The following is a 13,948-nucleotide window of genomic DNA, read 5'->3' as shown; positions in this document are numbered from 1 at the left end:
TAGTATAATTTTTAAGACATAATGATGTGGACCATTACTGCCAATTTCTGTGCTTAGATAGTACGGCGACACTGATCTAAAAAGTAAAACCACCTAATAAAAAATACATGAATACATTTTATAGGTTTTCTTCCTACTTTCATTAAGGTTTTAGTATATTCATATAAAGTATTGAATTTAAGCAGTTTGCATAAGATAGCATGATTCTTGTTTTTGTTTTGCATATTTTGGTTTGGTTTGGTAAAGAAATATTTAATTTTAGTAAAGTTAATAGCATCATTTTTCTTTGGAATAAGTTAGAGTCAGCCAATTTTTTATCAGTGTTATTGAGCAATTTTTCTATACAAAGAACTGATTTAGGTGATTGAGATAAATCGGTGAACAAAACAGACAAAGATTTCTATATTTGTGGAATATACATTGGTCAGGGGAAGCAGATAAGAAAAACAAACACTAAAAAATATAAATGTCAGAACCTCGAAGGCACTGTTGATTAAAGGTTGTTTAGAGCAAAATAGGGAGATCAGGGATACCTGAAAAAGGGTGGAAAGGTGAAGATTTACACTGGCCTAAATTTCCTATTCAATCTGGCTGTTGGTAAATCAATATAATCTTCATCTATATTAGCTATGGTAACAATAGCTACTCTAACAGAAACATCTCTAATTTCAATGATAATGTTAGCATAATTGGATTTATTTCTTACTCATGCAAATTCCAAAATATATTTCTTGGTAAATAAGAGCTTCTCTTTCAAGTAGTAATTCATTCCAAACTTCTGCCATCTTGTGCTCTGCCATCTTCAAGCCTGTGGCTTCTTAGGTTGTGAGTTCCTCTGCTTCAAGTCAGAAGCAACATATGAGTATTTCCGAGTAGGAGCATTGAGGGCTACCTTGGGAGCACACATATCACTATAACTGCATTCCACTGGCTCAGACTCGCTGTAAGATGACTTCTATAGAGGCTTGAAAACTGCTCTGTATGCCTAGAAAAGAAGAGGAAAATAGCTGGGTAATCAGGTTGCCCTGTTTAAAATGATTATCACCTATCACTCCCTCTCTCTTACTTGAGCCATACTAACTTCTTTGTTGTTTTTAGTGTACTCAGATGCACTCCTGCAAGAACTTTGCATTGAGAATTCTAAATGCCAGATTACTTTTCTGTAAATATATATGTACATGGCTCCCTCCCTTGCTTCATTCCTGCCATAGATCAAGGGCTACTATACTACAGAGGTCTTCCCTCACACGTTATCATTTTACTCTCTCCTTTTTCTGTTTTACTGTTTTCCAAATATGTATACATACACACACACACACATACACACATACACACACACTTATGATACATAAATTATATAATGTGTATGTAATACATACATAATTAACATATAGTATTTTTTTAAATAAATAATGTGTCTCTGTTTTTATTTCTATCCAGTAATTTCTGCTTTGGAAAGTTAAATATTAGATTGAAAGGTTATATTCTGCTTAATTTGCCTGAATATGTGTATCTTCCTAGAATATTTATTTTCTGTGTCCTTTACTTAGCAAAAAGCTATATGAGTTTGGATTTTTACATTATTTCATCACAGTATCACCAGCATAAAAAATAAATGTCTGTACCACATCATAGGTGCTCATTAAGTATGTGTTGAATGAATGAATGTGTGAATATCTCTATAACGAAATTTATTCTATTTGTGTTTTTATATCTATGTCTCTCAATAGGCTTCCTGAAGGCAAAAAATTTATCCAACTGTTTTCTCCTATACTTCCAGAATACAGCTGTTTTCCTAATATGTGGAAGGTGCATGCTAAACATTGGATGAAGTGATGAAGGAATTAAAAAAAAATCACACAAGGAAAGTGATGCTGGGAGAGTTGAATACATTTTCCATCACAGCAATGCATAGAAACCATGTCTTTACTCATGTTGGTCTCACTTTAAAACTCATATATTGTATTCTCTATCAGATTGTTTCCAAGCACTTACAAGTCTCTTATCTTCGTGTTGCTAAATGCAATAAGGCTTCGCTCTTCATCAGTACAATAACCATAATTTGACATTCTTACTTTATGTATAATACATTCAATTGAACAATATGTATTGAGTTATAAAGTATGAGTGTGGCATATATCCTAAATGAGGATTTGAATGAAACTAGAATATCTTTATCTTTGAAAAGAAAATGTATTCATGTAAACCAATAAGTCATTATTTTTAGCCAACAAGAGAGAATGTGCCCATATTTTATGATATTCAAAAATATGCTAGCATTTCTTATCCAGTCTCATTATTTCCTTTATGATAAGGCATTCCACTTTCATTTACTTTATTAGAGTATTTTAAATATTGCATAAAATGCCTTAGCCAACTTGTAACATAAATAGAATAGTTACATTTGATTATCACTGTTTGGGATTGGATTTTCTGGAGAATTGGAAAAACATCTGTGTCTTAATTTTTATCCCTAATTTATGTCATTTTGACCTTCACTGAACTTTTAATATCATCTTATCTTTCTAAATTACAAAATGCTGTGACCTTTTATTACAAAAGAAAAAAATAAAGTAACTTATTTGAAATGAAACAGAGAACCTCAATTTGTTAAATTCAATACCAAGAGAGCACATATGACTCATTCAGGGCATAAGAACTTTAAATTGCCCAAGAACAGGAATCATAATATAATACTTAATACTAATGAAGAGGGTATGATTGTGACTGGCTTTTATAAGTAATTCAGGATACTTTTAGTGTAAGTTCTTGAAAATGATATCTATCTTTAGAAAAATTAGCCCTTAAAAATCGAGTGTCTTAATTTTCTAAAATAAAAAAAAATTAAACACAACCTGGAAATAATCAAGGCAGTAGACAGTCCTTTTAAGCTTTGTGGATTTGGTGTCCCTATTTCTGTAACCTAAATTATTTTATCCATTTTATACCATTGTTCTGAGACTAATTTAATATAGTCAGGTGCGCTGGCTAATTTTGTGTGTCAATTTGGCTGGGCTATGGTGCCTACATATATGGTTATTCTGTATGTTTATGTGAGGGTGTTTTTGGATAATATTTACATTTAAATCAGGGGACTCTGAGTTAAGCAAATTGCCTTCCATAACATGGGTAGGTATCATTCATTCAGTTGGAGTCTGACCTACCCTGAGGGAGAGTATGGAATACCACTAGCAGACTACTTTTGGACTTCACCTGCAACACTGGCTTTTCCTGGTTTGCTATGGGTCTGTATATGGGTCTGTAGACTTGGAGTGCAACTCTATCTTTATTCTCCAGCCTGCCAGTCTCCTTCTCCCATCAGATTTTGCATTTGCCAAGACTTCATGATTGTGTGACTCCATTCCTTAGAACAAATCTCTTTACATATTTATATACACCCTATTGATTCTGTTTCTCTTAAGAAACCTTACAAATATACCACATAAAGTACTAATTTTGAAATTTGTTAACATAATCTTTTCTCAATACTTAAATAACTGTTTGAAAAATTTTAAAAAATACATCAAACTCATCTAATGGGATCAAGCCAGGAATGGCGGCTCATGCTTATAATCCCAGTACTTTGGGAGGCTGAGGCAAGAGGATTAATTGAGGCCAGGAGTTTGCAACCAGCTTGGGCAACATAGTGAGACCTAGTCTCATTTACTAGGGAAGCTGAAGTGGGAGAATTGCTTAAGCCCAGAAGTTAGAGGCTGTAGTGAGCTTATCATGGTGCCACTGCACTCCAGACTTGGTGACAGAGCAAGACTCTGTTTCTAAATATATACATAAATGGCTATAAAAATTATTCTCTATTATCCAGAAATTAAACATTTCTTAAATTTTAATTATTTTTCATTGTAAGTAATAGAGAGGAAGTACATTGTTTGCTTACACTGTACTAGGCAAAATTATAGCCACATCAACTCTTAGTTTTTTTTGGTTTTTTTTTGAGACGGAGTCTCGCACTGTCGGCCAGGCTGGAGTGCAGTGGAGTGATCTCTGTTCACTGCAAGTTTCACCTCCCCGATTCATGCCATTCTCCTGCCTCAGCCTCCCGAGTTGCTGGGACTACAGGCGCCCGCCACCACGCCCAGCTAATTTTTTGTGTTTTTAATAGAGACAAGGTTTCATGGTGTTAGCCAGGATGGTCTCGATCTCCTGACCTGACCTCATGATCTGCCCGCTTCGGCATCCCAAAGTGCTGGGATTACAAGCGTGAGCCACCGCGCCAGGCTGGACTCTCAGTTTTAGCTTATATTCTCATTTCCCATCATAGGTAACCTCTTTAAAAGACAGTCGTGTTATTTAGTTGTTTCAGAACTACTGATTGTACTGCCACTATTAAAATAATTTTGTAAAAACACCTTAACACCTTCTTCATACTTACAAGTTGAGGTTTAACATTTGTATTGTATATTCAATTAATGACAAAGGGTGTAATTTCTATTCAATTTAAAATGTTAATATTTTTAAATAAAATAATTATATTTGTTGTTTAACATATTTTATAGGTGTAATTATAATTAGTGATTATAATCTTTTTGAGCTATTTTTTCCATACTTGTTGACTTAGAATTTTATTCTAATGTAATAAATTGTGTGCTTCCATTTGTACATTTTCTCCAACAAATACATTTTTTCTTATTCTAAGCCTCTCTATGTTAACATTTACTCTTTTTGGATTGAGTTAATATTATATTAATTATTAATATATAATTTATCATTATTATATAGTTAATAAAAATAATGTGAATGTACTTGTTAATTTGGAATATAGTTTTAATTTGATGAGTTTTTTTTCAATTAGTTCATGTATCAAACTAGATTATAAAGGTTTCACTGTTATTTTACTTTATTTTTAAAAAATTCATATGGGTACAGCAATGCAAGTCAATTATTTTTGTCGCCATCTGAGTTATATACCAAAAATAACACTGTTCTATCATCAAAAATTATTTTGTGATTTTTAGCTGAAAATTTGATTATTTTTCCTTCAATTTTCTTGAAAGGAAAGAGTTAGAAACCTCCTGCTTTATAAAGTGATTTGTTACTCACTCATTAAAGTCATTCACTTTCTCACTACTGACACCAATATTTCAAAGTGTTACATTTTTGGCACTCCTGATTGTTTTGCATCCTGGGTAAAATCAAAATTAGGGAATGTGTTAGAGGCATATCTTCCTTTTAGAATCTGAGAGAAGGAAATTTGTGACAGTCAGATGTAAAGGACACAATCACCAATGTTTTCTTAGGAGAACTAGCGTTAACAGAGAGGAGCATTGGAAGTGGATATCTCAAAAGCAATGAATGTCTCTTGGAAAATTATTACATACACCCAGTGGAACACTCACCCCATGTTGAAGATGGCAGCTTGTTGACTGAAGTACCCAAAACATCTTAACACTGCTTGTCACTGCTCAATTTGAGAAAAGAATGTGTGACTAATAAAAAAATAAAATATAAATGAATAAATGAACAAAAAAACTATTTGAGATTGGTATTACGATTATCCTCATATTTCCAAAGAGGAAAATTAAATTGAAGTTGGGAATTCATCATATTTATTACCGTAGATTAGCTGCTCTAAAATGTTTTGCCATTGTTGTACAAAACATACTTGATTACACATAAATGATGGTTCCTCTGAGACCTCATGAAAGTGACTCCTGCTCTGGAGCTATTCACATAGAATCAACTCCCAATTGATTTGGATAATTAAGGTTACTAGAGGAAATTTCAAATTATAAAAATGTGGTTATTCCTGCACCCCCAGCACACTTGGTGTGAAACTATGATTTATACATGATAGCTATATAGGCAGAAATCTGTACATTGCTTCCATATATATTTTTCCGGGGCACATACACACAAATCAAAAATTTTGTTTTCTTTTCTATTAAATATGATGACTGCTCATAACTTACACATATATGAATACTGATGTTTATATATCTCAAAATAACATTATATACTATGCAATCATTATATAATATATACACTAAAAAGTATTATTTGAGCCATTCTCTCTAGAATGTTGCATAGTATTACCATCTACTTTGTCTTCAAATATAAAATTCTGGAAGAGATTATACAATCTTCTTCCCATGAGCTTCTTTACTAATGATAGTAATTATTTATGTACTTTCTTCATGTTTCATTAAAAAATGTATTGGAAAGTATGCATACCAATTCATAATAATGCAGTTGACTTCTAGTCTTTATATGGAGTGTAATTTTGGCCCACATTACATATGGAACATAAATTTAGGAATAAATGCAAATATAGATATGTATAGATATGTACTATGCAGGTAGATACATAGTTAGAAACATCATCATTTTGTTGTTGCTGTTTAGAGACTGGGTCTCTCTCTGTCATCCAGGGTGGAGTGCAGTGGTACAATCATAACTCACTGCAGCCTCAAATTACTGGCCTCAAGCGATCCTTACACCTCAGCCTCATAAATAGCTGGGATTACAGGCATGAGCCACCGTGCCTGGCTATCATCAGAATTTTTATTTTAATGCAGGATTTTTATACTGAAAAGCAAACGGGTGGTTTATGCAATATCACAGAAATTAATAAGATAGATATGAGGTTGAGGTGGAGATGAGTGAAAAACATTCAATACTCATTGTAATTTTGAATTTCTTCACCCAATATATTCACAAACAGTAACTACAGCTCTATGTGACCAAGTTTATACAGAGATTATAGGAAATATTACCACACATTTCAGAGAAGAGCAAGAATAGCAAGATAACTTTCTTAATGTAGAATTAAAAAGTAAAAACAGAAATATTTTATTCTTAATCTACACTTTAGTGTATCATTCTATTTCTTAGACTATGAACTTGAGATCCAAAATAATGGCTTTAAAAATTTTATTCCACACATATACTCAGTATGTGGTGTTTGAATGAATATATACTGGATATGGTTAATGACTTATTTGCACTATATGGTCTATATAGTATGATTTTATTAACTACATATCGATTTTATTCAGTTAATTTTTATTTAGTTTTACTTGGTGTTTCTCATAATGCTGGAGGTTTATTCAGAAACAAAATTTGATTTAAGTATTTCATTTTTGGGCTTGGTGATATCCAGTCAGTTACACATGTATGTCATCAGACCAATTAAGTTAAATACATAATCACAGTCTATCCTGCATTATATAAATTGTTTGTTTTACAGTAATATATTTTTTCTCTTGATCACTACTTCAACTATACCTTTATTTCTCCTAAAAAGACAAGTTTGGTATTTTTTTTTTTTCTGGTACTCATGGATGTGCTTTAGGGAGATATTAAGATTGAGTCTATAAATTTTAGTAATGAGTTTATGGTAATGAAGTTTAAAGGCTCACCTATTCTATATGTGTGTGTGCATGTGATTATATATATACATAAATACATAAACATAAAATATAAAAATATATGTCTTTAAGTATAACCATTTACTTTATATAAATATATGATACATGTATATATAAATATAAAAAGTATGTAATTATCTGGTAAATGCCTTCCTAACAAATATTTACTACCTGTAATCATGTTCTTCTCTTAGCGACTATAATCCTAAAATTATAGAAGTTTATTTCTCTCTGTGTTAACATAGTCTAAAACAGAGCTATCAAAGGTCAAATACTTATATGGTAGCTCTATGATCACAAAATTCAGGCATCTTTCTGTGACTGCTTTAGTATTTGACATGTAAGAATTGTGCCTCATGTTTTCAGATGCCTTTCTAAGTTCCAAACATAATGTCCACATTCCATTATTAGAAAGAGAAATATATAAATACATGTGTAACTTCTTCGTTTAAGAATACATGTGTATAACATTTTTACTTATATTCCACACAGCAGATGGTTCTGCTTGGCCACAGTGAAGGTTGGGATATGAGGTCTTTATTCCATGTATCTCTGTGCCAAGCTAAAATGTGAAGATTTTATTAGAAGAGTTTGCATATTGGTAAAAATGATCAATTTATGGTACTGATTTATAAAAACCAAGTGATCAAAGAATTAAAAAGGAAAATATTTGATATGGATTATAATAGTAGTTTACCATATCTATAATATATACATATCTGTAAACCTACTGGTGTGAAAATGATATTGAATAAGAAACTGTATTTTTATCTTTATTTTTCTAAATTTTTTTATTTTTAATTTTTGGGCACATAGCAGGCATCTATATTTTTGAGGTACATGACATATTTGTACCTCATTTGATACAGGCATGAAATGCATAATAATCACATAGTGGAAAATTAGGTATCCATCCCTAAAAGAATGTCTCATTTCTGTTAGAAATAATACAATTATATTATTTTAGTTATTTAAAAATGTACAACTAAATTATTATTGACTATAATCCCCCCATTGTGCTATTAAATATTATTTCCTATTTATTCTTTCTAAGACTTTCTTTTGTACCCATTAACCAGCCCACCTCTTCCACACCCTACCTCTGCACTTTCCAGCTTTTTTGGTAACTATTCTTCTATTCTCTTATCTTCAATTGTTTTGATTTTTGGATCTCACAAATAAGTGAGAACATGTGATGTTTGTCTTTCTGTGACTGGCTTATTTTACTTAACATTATGACCGCCAGTTCCATCCATGTTGTTTTGCAAATGACAGAATCTCATTCTTTCTTAGGGCTGAATAGTACTTCGTTGTGTATAAATCCCATATTTTCTTTATCCATTCATCTGTTGATGGTCACTTAGGTTGTTTCCAAATCTTGTCTATTGTGTACAATGCTGCAACAAACACGAGAGTGCAGATATTGCTTTGATTTTTCACTTCCCTTCTTTTGGGTATATACCCAGCTGTGGGATTGCTGGATAGTATAGTGGCTCTATTTTTAGTTTTTGAGGAAACTCCAAGCTATTTTTCATAGTGGTTGCACTAATTTACTTTCCCACCAACAGTGTATAAGAGTTATTTTCTCCAGTATTTGTTATTGCTTGACTTTTGGATAAAAGCCAGTTTAACTGGGGTGAGGTAATATCTCATTGTAGTTTTGATTCACATTTCTCTGATGATCTATTATGTTGAGGACCTTTTCATGTGCCTGTTTTCCATTTGTATATCTTCTTTTGAGACATGTTTATTCAAATCTTTTGCCCATTTTTAATTGGATTATTAGATTTTTTTTCCAGAGAGTCATTTGAGCTAGTTACATATTCTTGTTATGAATCCCTTGTCAGAAGGGTAGTTTGCAAATATTTTCTCCATTCTGTGGGTTGTCTGTTCACTTTGTTGATTGTTTCCTTTGCTGTGCAGAAGCTTTTTAACTTCATGTGATACCATTTTTCCATTTTAGTGTTGCTCAAGAAATTTTTGCCCAGACCAATATCTTAAGAGATTTCCCCCAATGTTTCTTGTAGTATCTCATAGCCTGAGGTCTTAGATTTAAGTCTTTAATTGATCGTGGTTTATTTTTTGTATATGGCAAGATATAGGAGTCTAGTTTCATTCTTTTGCATATGAATATCCAGTTTCCCAGCACCATTTATTGAAGAGACTGTCTTTTCCCCAATGTATGTCCTTGTCAAAAATGAGTTCACTCTAGGTGTGTAGATATGTTTCTGGGTTCTCTATTCTGTTCCATTTATCTATGTGTTTGTTTTTATGCCAATATCATACTGTTTTGATTTCTATAGCTCTGTAGTAAAATTTGAAGTCAGGTAATGTGATTCCTCCAGTGCTGTCCTTTTTGCTTAGTGTAGCTTTGGCTATCCTGGGTCTTTTACAGTTCTGTATAAATTTTAGGATTATTTTTTCTATTTCTGTGAAGAATGTCATTGGTATTTTGATAGAGATTGCATTGAATTTGTAGAATTTGTAGATAGCTTTGGATAGTATGAACTTTTTTTTTTTTTTTTTTTTTTTGAGACAGAGTCTCTCTCTGTCACCCAGGCTGGAGTGCAATGGCACAATAGCGGCTCACTGCAACCTCCGCCTCCTGGATTCAAGTGATTCTCCTACCTCAGCCTCCTGAGTAACTGGGATTACAGGTATCTATTATTATACCTGGCTAAGTTTTGTATTTTTGTAGAGAAGGGGTTTCACCATGTTGGCCTGGCTGGTCTTGAACTCCTGACCTCAGGTGATCCACTCACCTCAGCTTCCCAAAGTGCTGGAATTACAGGAGTGAGCCACCGTGCCCAGCCAGTATGGATATTTTAACAACATTGAAACTTCAAATCCATAAACATGGAATATCTTTCAATTTTTCTGTGTCCTCTTCAATTCTTTTCATCAGTGTTTTATAATTTTCATTGTAGAAATCTCACTTCTGGCTGGGTTCAGTGGCTCATGCCTGTAATTCTGGCATTTTGAGAGGCCAAGGTGGGCAGATCACGAGATCAGGAGTTTGAGACCAGTCTGCCAACATGGTGAAACCCCATCTCTACTAAAAATACAAAAATTAGCCAGGCGTGGTAGTGTGCACCTGTAATCCCAGCTACTTTGGAGACTGAGGCAGAAGAATTGCTTAAACCCTGGAGGTGGAGGTTGCAGTGAGCCAAGATCACACCATTGCACTCCAGCCTAAGAAATTTGGTTATTTCCTAGGTGTTTATTTAATTTTTGGCTAATGTAAATGTGATTACTTTTTAAATTTATTTTTTACATTGTTCACTGTTGACATATAGAAATGCCACCAATTTTTGTGTGCTAATTTTGTATACTGCAACTTTGCTAAATTTATTTATCAGTTTGAATAGTTTTTTGGAGGAATACTTAGGTTTTTCCAAATATAAGTTCCTATCCTCTGCAAAGAAGAATAATTCTTCTTCCTTTCCAATTTTGATGTTCTTTATTTATTTTTCTTGTCTGGCTGCTCTAGCAAGGACTTCTAGTACTATGTTGAATGACAGTGGTGACAGTGAATATCCTGTCATGTTCCAGATCTTAGAGAAAAGGCTTTCAGTTTTCCCCCGATTCAGTAGGATACTAGCTGTAGTTTGTCACATATGGCTTTTATTATGTTGAGGTATGTTCCTTCTATCCACAGTTTTTTGAGGATTTTTATCATGAAGATGTTGACTTTTATCAAATGGCTTTCCAACATCAATTGAAATAATCATACTGATTTTGTTCTTCATTCTGTTGATATGTTTCCCATTGATTGATTTTCATATGTTGAACCATCCTTGAATTCCTGGGATAAATGTCAGTTGGTCATGATGAATAATATTTTTAATGTATTGTTGAATTTGATTTGCTAATATTTTGTTGAGAATTTTTGCATTAAAATTCATCACAGATATTAGCGTGTGATTTTGTTTTGTATCTTTTTGTGGCTTTGATATCAGGGTAATACTGGCCTCATGAATCTGGAAGTATTTCCTCCTCTTATTTTTTTTAACAGTTTAAGTAGGATTGGTATTAGTTCTTCATTAAATATTTGGTAGAATTCAGCAGTGAAGCCATCAGGTCCCAGGCTTTTCTTTACTGGGAGACTTTCTATTACACCTTTGACCTGGTTACCTGTTACTGATCTCTTCAGGTTTTGGTTTTCTTTATGGTTCAATTTTTATTGGTTGTGTGTTTCTAGGAATTTATCCACTTATTCTAGATTTTCCAATGTATTGGCATATGGTAGCTCATAGTAGACTCTAATGATCCTTTGAATTTCTGTGGTATCAGTTATAATGTCACCTTTTTAATCTCTAATTTCGCAGGTTCCCCTTTGGGTGTGTCTAGAAATGTCATCTGGGAGCTAGGGCCTGGAATGGGGGCCTAATGATTCTGCCCAGTGCTGTATCCTACTTTGGCAAGTAGGATGCAAGACAAAGTCCTCTTTATTCTTCACTATCATCTCCTTAAGCAGAAGAAAGGAGTCACTTTTGTTGCTGCAAGTTACATTGCCTGGGGGGATGTATGGCTAACACACTTCCTTAGCCACCTCAGCTGGTGTCTCCCTAGGTCATGTTCCACCCTAGTTTACTGGCTGTAAGCATAGCCTAGCACTAGGAGTGGCCCAGGAATTACAGTCCTTGTGTCCTAGACTGCCTTTAAAATTTACCTAGGACCCCACAGCACTTCAGCTCATGGTGGTGTGGCTTGCTGAGAAACTCAAGTTTTGACCACTAAAAAGGGCAATACCCCTCTGGCAAGGGCTGCTCCAAATGCTCTCTTCATGTATGGATGCTGGCTGATCCCGGCAGAGATTTTTTCTTTACTGTGACAGGGCAGCATAGAGTTTAATGTAAATTTCCTCAGTTGGTGTACGGTCCCTTCCAAAGGCACACAGATTATCTCTCTGCATCACTCCGCTGCTGCCATGGGGATCGGGGAGGGGTGGCATCAGTGATTCAAGACTTTCTCTTCTGCCCTCCTCAATACCTCTTTCAGTGATATAAAGTTAAAACCTGATACTGTGATCGCTCACCTGATTTTTGGTTCCTGTGACAGTGCTTTTCTGTGTGCAGACAGTTAAGATTTGGTGTTCCAGCAGGGGAGATGAAAAGTGTAGGCTTCTATTTCACCATCTTGCTCTGCCCCCAAAAACATATTTTTAAAAGAGTAAATACATATGTCTAACTTACAATGCTTCCTGTCTTATTTCCATTGAAATGAAAAGTTCAAAAATAGTTTTTATAAATATTGGAGAGCAGGCAAATATGGCGTAATAGCTCTTGACTAAGCAGGGTTTCTTTTAAGACATAAAGTTTAGATAAATGTTGCAAAATGTAAGATAATATAGCCAATTAATAACAGTTAATGTCTCCCGTGGACACCCAGCTTTAAAATTTCTCTCTTTTGTACTCTGTCCCTTTATTTCTCAAGTCAGCCGACGGTTAAGGAAAATAGAAAAGAACCTACGTGACTATCAGGGCAGGTTCCCCGATACATGTTTAGGGTTACTATATTTTCTTAGAGAAGAATTGACCTACTTATCATTAATGACCCACTTTATCTCTAATTATCTTCCTTGTTTTGAAGTCTATTTTGTCCAAAATTAATATAGTTACTCCAGCTTTTTAAATTAGTATTTACATAGTTTATCATCCTTTATTCCTTTTCTTTGAGCTTATCTAAGTCTTTATAGTTAAAGTCAATTTATTTTTTTGACAGCATAGATTTGGGCTTGCTTTTTGTATAAAATCTGATGATATTTTTTAACTGGTCTGTTTAGAGCAATCCCATTTAAAGCGATTACTAATATTGTTGAATTAAAATCTACCATCTTGCTGTTTGCTCTTTTTTACATTTGCTCTATTTTCTTCTCTTTTTCTGCCCTCTGTTTTTTTATCATTTATAATTTATAATTTTTTAAAAGTTTTTGTTTATATATTTTTTCTATGACTACCATAACCAATTACCACAGACTGCATGGCTTATAATAACAAAAATTTCTTATCTCACATTTCTGGAGGCTAGAAGTCAAGGTGTTGGCAGGGTCACTCTCAGAACTCTCTAGATAAGGACACTTCCTTTTGTCTTTTAGCTTCTGGTGGTTGCTGGCAATTCTTGATGTTCCTTGACTTGTATCTGCATAACTATAATCTCTAACTTAAACTTTACATGGTTTCCTGCCCTGTACATCTGTATCTTAATTTTCCTTTTCTTAAAAGGTCACCAGTAATATTGAATTTTGGACCCATCATAATCAAGCATGACCTAATCTTAACTTGATTACATCTGAAAAGATCTTATTTTTAGATAAAGTCACATTCATAGATAATGAAATGGGTGGACATGAATTTTAAGGCAGTCACTATTCAACCCAGTAAATTGTTCAAGAATTTACAATATACATTTTGTAATAATATAGGATCATATACAAATAATACAATACTGCACCATGTGTACTGAAGTTACATTATAACATAATATTCTTGTCTTCTCCCTCCTGTCTATTTGACTAGTTTTCACTTATTACACTTTTACATTTTCTTCAAATATCCAATACA

At 33.4% G+C, this 13,948-nt stretch overlaps 1 long non-coding RNA gene across 1 annotated transcript; it reads right to left on the bottom strand.

Annotated features, from left to right (window-relative positions):
• Nucleotides 1-675: 675 nt before the first annotated feature.
• On the bottom strand, nucleotides 676-12,478 carry LOC130541490 (uncharacterized). Its single transcript, XR_008955545.1, has 3 exons — nucleotides 12,424-12,478; nucleotides 5,355-5,416; nucleotides 676-985 (listed from the first exon to the last, which is right to left on the bottom strand). It is a non-coding gene; the product is annotated as an uncharacterized LOC130541490 (long non-coding RNA).
• Between the last annotated feature and the right edge of the window lie 1,470 nt (nucleotides 12,479-13,948).

This window comes from Pan paniscus, chromosome 3 (genome assembly GCF_029289425.2).
Source record: "Pan paniscus chromosome 3, NHGRI_mPanPan1-v2.0_pri, whole genome shotgun sequence".
Taxonomy (NCBI): domain Eukaryota; kingdom Metazoa; phylum Chordata; class Mammalia; order Primates; family Hominidae; genus Pan; species Pan paniscus.
This window is presented reverse-complemented; position numbering and strand designations above follow the sequence as displayed.